Source organism: Falco rusticolus, chromosome 4 (genome assembly GCF_015220075.1).
Source record: "Falco rusticolus isolate bFalRus1 chromosome 4, bFalRus1.pri, whole genome shotgun sequence".
In the NCBI taxonomy this organism is placed as follows: Eukaryota; Metazoa; Chordata; class Aves; order Falconiformes; family Falconidae; genus Falco; species Falco rusticolus.
The window spans coordinates 49089666-49097547 of NC_051190.1; positions in this window are offsets into that span (position 1 = coordinate 49089666).

Genomic DNA, 7882 nt, shown 5'->3' on the forward strand with positions numbered 1-7882 from the left:
TTGCTTCAGTGGTACATTTAGAGTCTGGTGACAGACTGTTATATTGAAGTGCTCAGTGGCTATGTCATAGTGGATTTTTCCACAAAGTGCTTACACCCCCCTTCCCCCCTGAAAAAAGAAATAAATCTAGTGGAGTCAAATTAAACAAAGTTTTTCTTTTTAATTTTGACAAAATTAAAACAACAAAGTACTTAACCCTGGCTCAACTCAGAAATTTGAACAAGCTGAAATAAAACATTTTTTCCCGTTTAGATTATTAAACCATGGATATAATTTAGAAAATAAGAAAGACAAAATGTTAGAAGTAAAGTGTTTGAGCACTTTGGAAAGAAAGCATTTTATAGGACTATTGTCAGCTGAAGTGATTTGCTGAATTTGTTTTATCTCCATTTTTGGAAGCTGAGCCTATGCCCTAAATGAATCCCTAGTCACTGAAAATTCCCACCCAGCTCTGTCAAACATATGTGTAAATACTCTGCTAAAACTGCTCAACAAGGCAGTGTAATCCCAGGCTCAGACTGTCCCCGTCTCCCGTCTTTATACCTGTATTTTTCTTAAGTAACGTTGGTCTCCAAAAGCAAAAGAAAACAAGCTGTTCTCCATTTTAAGGAAATTCCTATTTGCTGTTTTGGAATTAAATATTTAGAAAAAAAGAAAGACATTTTAAAAGAAAGTTGGTATTTCCTATAAGGCCTTGAATATACGCACAGCCTTCAGAGATATGCGTTATACACCTTGAACAAACTACTGGTGGAAATGCTTGCCCATGGAATTGGAATGGAGAGATATCTTCCTGTTATTTTTCTGTAAATCTTTTAACATCTTCCATCAGTTCTGTGTCTGCACAGTGACTCGGTTCGTGATCTTTCTTCAATGCAACATAATGCTGAGGTTCAGATTTTGTAATGCCTTGTCCCTCGCTACGTCAATATAAGGTCTTTTCCCTTTGACGTTCAGCTGTGAAATAAGGGCAAGAAATCACGTTCTTTATCTCCTGCCCCAACACAGGCATGCTAGAGAACTTGAGGAGAAGCCAGAAAATGATATTACCAAATACCTATTCCTGCTTTTATGCGTTTATCTCCGCATGCTGGGAAATTGCCTAATCAGATTTCATATTTAATATAAAAAATAGTAGGACAGATGATACCATATTCTAGCTAACTAAATTTTGTATCATGTAGTGTGTATTGCTTAATCAAAGTCACATTTCAATTTGTTTAGGGCATATTTTGTCACGTTATTTTTACTGGTGATTTTCTGACGATCTCTAAACAAACCCATCTCATAGAAGGACACAATCCTGTCTCTTTTCTGAGAAATCCTAACACAGAGGTCTCTGAGGAACAGGGGATTCAGGGTAAGATCTGAACTCAATTCGGTTTAATTCCTGACCCTTAAAGTATTTAGCAAAATGCGTAAACTGGAAATCAGACTGGCAGGAGGGTACCACATTGCCTGCTAGAAGGAAACATTTTAAGCTTTGCTTGAAGTAAACACTGTATAGATTTTTGTTATTTATCTTTGCTAAAGGCAAGATCCTCCTTCCCCTTTCCTCCTCCCATCAGAGAGACAATGTGTTCCAGTCTCTGGGCTCTGTATGCCTCACACAAATATTTGTCTGCGCGTTGCCTGCCACTCCAGTAATGAGCTGCTTTTCCACTGCAATCACGGCATCTGGTACGGTTTCGGGCTGCTAGTAGCTGGGAGACTGGGAGGTGCTTGGGAACCTCAGCAAGAAAAAGAGAGTGGATTTCAGACGCAAGATCTGCAACAGCTTTTGAGCTTGGATAAAGACCTCAAGGTTCCTCTCTCTTTGGCAGAGATTTGCTCCACCCCAGACACCTGAACTTGGCACCCAGACCTCGGTGCTATGGCTGCTCCAGACACCTGCGCTCACATGCAATGTGACATTCAGGCTCTTTCGAACACCTGCATTCATGCACGCTAAACACGTGTGTGTCTGTGTGCGCCACGGTCCACTACTGCACTGCGACACGAGCCTGGTCCCACCTAACCCCACTCCCTCCACCAGACAGGGCAAGGGCTCTGGCGCAGCCAGGCATTTAAGCACACACCTCGATGTAAGCACTTGCGTCCACCCCCCCTTCAGCAAACACTTCAGCAGGATTTAGCTGTGCGACTGAATCCAGGCCAGAACGAGGTCTTAAGGAGCAACTCCAAGCAAAAAAATTGGGCTTTTCTCCTTGCTGAAATCAATGGGAGCTGTCTCTGTTAAGATACTAAATTCACACCTCTCCAGAGCAATCCATTACTAGGAAAGCAAAATAAATAAACCTCCCACGGAACTACCCTAAGTTTCTGGTCAGGACCCAAAGTGCAAAAGAGATGAAAAGCAGGTGATAAAATTGATGTAGATGTTGTGTATGAGCAGGCCTTCCTTCAGAGGCTGTTCTGATCGTTGTGTGGCCTCAAAGTGCATCGTTGTTTAACACCTCTTTACAACTGAATGAGTTTAGAACAAACCTTGGCATCCTGGTGGGATTTGTAAAACAAGTCAGCATACACCTCACCTGAAAATAAGTAGGAGTGGTTTTCTATTAAAATGATCTGTCTTTATATACTGGAAGATGTTTGTAAGTCGTGTCCTTAGTAAAAAAGATGCTGGCATATTAATTTAATAAAATTTCCTAAATTTAAGCCTAGAGACAAAATAGGAAAAGAAAAAAAAAAATTTGCTAAGGAACAGTTAATACAATACTCAATATTGATATTTGTGCCTGAGTATCCTAAGGCTGCCCAAGACATCTGGAGTCCTCAGCACTCGCTGAGATTAAGAGGAATTGCCCTGCAAGCAGCTTTGAAACCCCAGCCATAGCTCACTGCTGGCAATCCAGGGCTGAGCAGGCATCATCCCGACTCTTCTCATCACAGAAAGCATCCAGCCCGCGCCTCAAAAGAAGTTCGGTCCTGTAGCTATAGGTCTGACCCTGCAACAGGAAAAAAACCCCTTACTGCCACGGTTTTGTTTGACTCAGCAAAGCCTTGAGCACGCTACTAGCTTACTACTTGTTATATTACTTGCATGAATAGGGCTATTCACATTCTACAATTGTGGCACGCTCACGCCCTGACTCCAGTAGCCCTTATTTACAGAGACCAGATGGCTCCTGCGAGTTCCGATTGTGAGACGTGGCCCCCTTCCTGCTGTCTAATGAGGACGGAGTTTTTAGTTTTACCTTGTTTATAAACAGACCTCCCGGCTGCGTGTTAGCAGTGCAGCTCAGGGTCAATACCAAGATTTTTGCCTTCAGCAGCCTCCGAGCTGCAAGGGAGGCTCTAACAAGCGCTGCCAAGCAAGGATTTTTTCCGATGGGTTGCTGATCGATGAGGGGAGGAGCTGGCTGGGTTTTGTTCGCATGACGGCTTGTTCGCTTCTGGAGTGCATGTTTGCAGCCGCGCAGAATCTTGCATGAATTCGGGTCCTACACCTACATTGCCAGGCTGAGCAGCCCGGCTGCATGAGAGTCCGATCTCTTTGGGGCATGGACATTTTGTTCTGTGTTTGCTCAGCACTTAACACAGCCTGCGACTCAGGCTTGGGGCTTTTATGAAGGGCAAAGAATAGACATTTTGTGGTACAGTCTGTGGCTCTGCATGTGAACCTGTGGACAGGCGGAAAGCCGGCAAAGCCTTGTGTGTCCTACTCAGGATCACACTTCAGGATAGAGGGGAGGATTTTGTCTTTTGTTTTATCTTAATCTGGAGACCGACTCTGAAATTTTCGTAAACCAAACCTCCAGTAACTTACGCAATATCAGGCCCCACTTCAGGAAAACGCAAATGCACTTGCAGAAACTTCAGCTCTGAACTCCCACAGGAATCAAATACATGTCTAAAGTTAAACACTTGGCTGAACTGAGGATTAAAGGATGTTTCCATAGCGTTATGCAAAGATCTTCCTTTTATCCTGTATTACTTGAGGCTGTACAGTCTTTCCAAGTCATGTTCAGCAACAGAACACTCCTCTGTGATTTACCAGAATGTTTTCATATTTTCAGGTGCCCAGCACGACACATTTCAATTAGTCCTGATTTTCAGGGACCTCCAAGTGCCTGCCTCTCTCACAATCGGTCCCCTTTCAAAGTGTCTCAAACACAAATACAAGGTATCCAAAATTGCTAACTTCTTTTGAAAATCTAGAGCCATGATGAACAGTCCACCTACAAGATTCCAGCCCAGATGAAAATTGCATGGATTCAAGCCCCCCGAGTCAGGAGCAATAGTCAGTACCTGCTACCATTCGATGACAATACACCCTGCCATTACAGCAGAAAGGAGAGTTTCTCTCAAGAAGAAGGAGAAAATTGCACAGTTCCCAGGGAGAACAATTGCAAATCTTTCCAGTTAAACTCACAAAATTATTAATGTTGTGGTCTGTAATTCTGTCTAATCATGTATTCTGTTGCTCCATGTCGCCAGTTCAGTGTATGTGGAGAAATCAATGACACAAAGCGATAGAAAACTTTACTTAGGACCTCCAACTCGGTTAAGTTGTCATCCTCTGGAAGGCAAAGGCTCCAGAGAAGGGCCTGACGGTTTGCTGTCTGCAGGCTCAGACCTTGCACTGAGCCTAGCAGGAGCAACGGGGATTTCTCCCGAGCAAGGAGAGCAAAGGACAGCTCAGGCAAGCCCTCTCTGAACTGGGAAAGCGCCGCCATAGTCCTGAATGTTTAACGAGCTCGCCAGTTGCTTAGACAGGTTGTTTAGATTTGCTCAGAAATAATCCCTGTTCTGAAAGTGTAGGGGATAGAAGGAAAGTTGCCCTGATCCCACTGCCCGGTGCACCGTCTGCTCGCCGGATCCCAGCATGTGCGGGGAGCTGGAGAGCTGCACCATCGCAGCAGCTGCGTCTGTCTGTGAACATCACCTGGCTCCTGCAACAGGCACTGTCCCCAGCTGGTGACAGGAACAGGGACATGCTCTGAAGGAGAGAACAAGACTCTCTCTGCTCTGCGTGGGCTGTGCAAACAGTGTGGCAGAGGTGAGCTGCAAGGTGGTGGCTGCAGCACTCTGATTTTACCAGCTTGTCTTTGGTGTACCGTACTGCCCGAGGCACAGTGAAAGCTAAGAAGCAAATCAACAAACGAGAACATTTTGGCTGATTTTCCCAATCCTAACCTTAAACTTATACCTATTCCTAAGTAATGCCGCTCAGGTCCCTTTTCTGTAGAAATGGACATCGTGATACTCATTTCACAGGGGGAACAGAAGACCAAATTAAGTGATATCCGTAAAGCTCTGGAGATCCAAGAGCAAATGGAATTAGAGAGAAGAAAAAGGTTATTATCTTGTCATGTTTAGCCTGGGAGGAAGATTATCCATCTATCTTGCCAGACCTATTTATCGTCTTATTTTCTCCCAGCTTATCTTTTATCATCTTTCTAATCCGCTCCATCTAATTCAGCCAACGTTTTATTTTAGCGCAGTTCTTGCTACGTGCTGATGAAGGTGTGTTTGGCGACAGAGGTATGCGCAGATTTTACATAACCTGGCAAGGTGCAACACAGGTATGTAGAATAATAAACGCCAACTAACGAGTCCACAACTTTAAAAAATAAATTAACCAATTTTTTTTTTCTAGAAGATGGGCATTATAGTTCTTCCACTGGCCTATTGATGAGGGAATGGCCATGAAAGAACTCCTTTTCCCAAATTTCAACAGAATGGCCTCCATTCTGTGTAACATACACCGGTTGAAATAATGCATATATGTTCTGCTCCCTGTGCCGTGTGTGTTTGGTACACACACAAAAAATAGGTGTTTAAGTGGATGTAACATATGAAATAGGTTGCTGTGATGGGAAGTGCTGGGTGGCAGAATTTTAATCATGCAGGATTCTAAGACAAATTCAAGGTGGATGATGTTTTTCAAGTATTTCTTATGATTTGGCTGAACTGACTTGGAGAAAACAATGACGTTCAAGGGCTTCCAGTCCCTTACAGGGTTCAACAACCAAATCACAGCATGCTGGAGATTTTTCCGAACACCAAAGCCCCTTGCATTTTTCCTTTTCATCTATAATCAAATGGCACTTTCCCCCCCTTGTTGCTAGTGAATGCATTAGGGTCTAAACTTTATAATCTCCAGAGCTGTTTCCTGGAATAGATGCAAGCAGAGCACTTGGTTAGGGACAGCCAGGACGCTGGGAGAGGTGATTACCTCCAGGCAGTCTCAGTGGAATGTCCCAGGGTTCCTACAGGCACAGCCTAATGCGGGACTTACAATGCTGAACAGACTTCCATTATGGGGCTGGCTATGTTGATGCACATCCGCACGTAGAGAGCTCCTTGTTAAAATGCACACCAGTGGCTCCAAAATATAGCAGCTCAGTCAGGGTTCATTAACAGCAAAATCATTCCAAAGGACATTGTTTCAGAGAGGAAAGAATTTCATTTCTACCAGGATTGGTTTTCAGTTGCATATAGCCTGGAGATTTCACTAAGGCTTGTGTTGAAAGTCTACTTAGGTGGAGACCGGTGCCTGGTTGTGCAGCCACGCTGAAGGCTTTAGCAGGGTTAACTTGAGATGTACATGAAGCATCTGCCACAGAGGGACCCCAGCTTACATGGGGGGGCATGTTAAAATAAATTTTTGTTAAGGAGGTGGCTTGAAAGCCTGTGTCGACTACAGGAGTCAGTAGCTGATGTGAGAATTGTTCAGCTGTGTGTCATAGACTCGGCACTGCTAATGGGGGTCTCTGCTCACGGCAGTAACGGGAGAGCAAGTGTGCTTTGTTCTGCTCTCAATATTCCCTTTCAGCGGGCGCACCAGCAATTGCCCCAGACCTGTACAGCTTTTGAGATGGTGGAGGGCTGCTGTGACGAGGAAATCTTAGTCCATTTTAATCAGCAGGTATTAAATAAACAAAAGACTTATCACTAATAGATACAGATGGGTTGCTGCACAGCTTGAGTGTCAACTTTCTCTAACTTGTTTACCAGGGACCACGCACTTGAACACACAAGACATCTCATGGTTTAGTAATACACTGTGAGTAAACATCTAATTACCAGGTCTAAGAGAGGAGGGAACAAAAAGCAACGAGGATGAAGCTATCAGTCATCATAGCTTTGATTTCTTGTATGGAGTCTTGCATGAAACGTGCTGGTAGCTCTCATCTCACATGTATGCCACCGCTTCTCAGGAGTAAGTCTGGTGCCTGTTCATTCAAAGCTCAGTTCTATTTTTAAAATCTACTTTCTGAAAGGGCCCTCTTTAAAAAAAAAAACACCAAAAAATTGTACAGCAAAAGGGACAAAATTGCTCCTCAACAAAGGGGCCTATCAACAGCCTGTCAATAACATGCCAAAGGCCAGAACCTGCCTTTCAAAGAGGCTCCACAGCTTCGATGTGTACTTTGAGAGCAATTAAGGGACGTGAGCAACATGATGATTATCTCATGGGTGACGGTGACGTTTTCATTGGCTCTTTGGGAAAAGGGAGAGATGGGTTTGAGATGGCTGTGATCAATGTTCCTCCTCGTCCCACATGAATGGCAGGACAACATGTGGTAGATGGGCCTGGAAAGCAAAATGCACAAGAAAAGGAAGGGGGGAAGGAAGAGATGATGAAGGCAGAAGGGTTTTAAAATCCTAGAAGATGAAAGAAAGGGCTACAATGAGAAGTAGAAGGACACAACATGAGAGAGTGGGAACATCCGGAGGGTTGGCAGATCTCCAGAGGCTGGGGAAGGCAGGAATAGGAGAGGAAGGGACTGCAGGATTCCTGGTGGAGAAGTATGGGAGCAAGGGTGAGGAGAAAGGCCAGAGAAAGTGGCACAGCCATGCTGTGTTTGCACAGGGAGAAGTCTCTTGTAGGTGCATCACCGTGCCTCTTCCTTCTCCTGTCACGGACCCT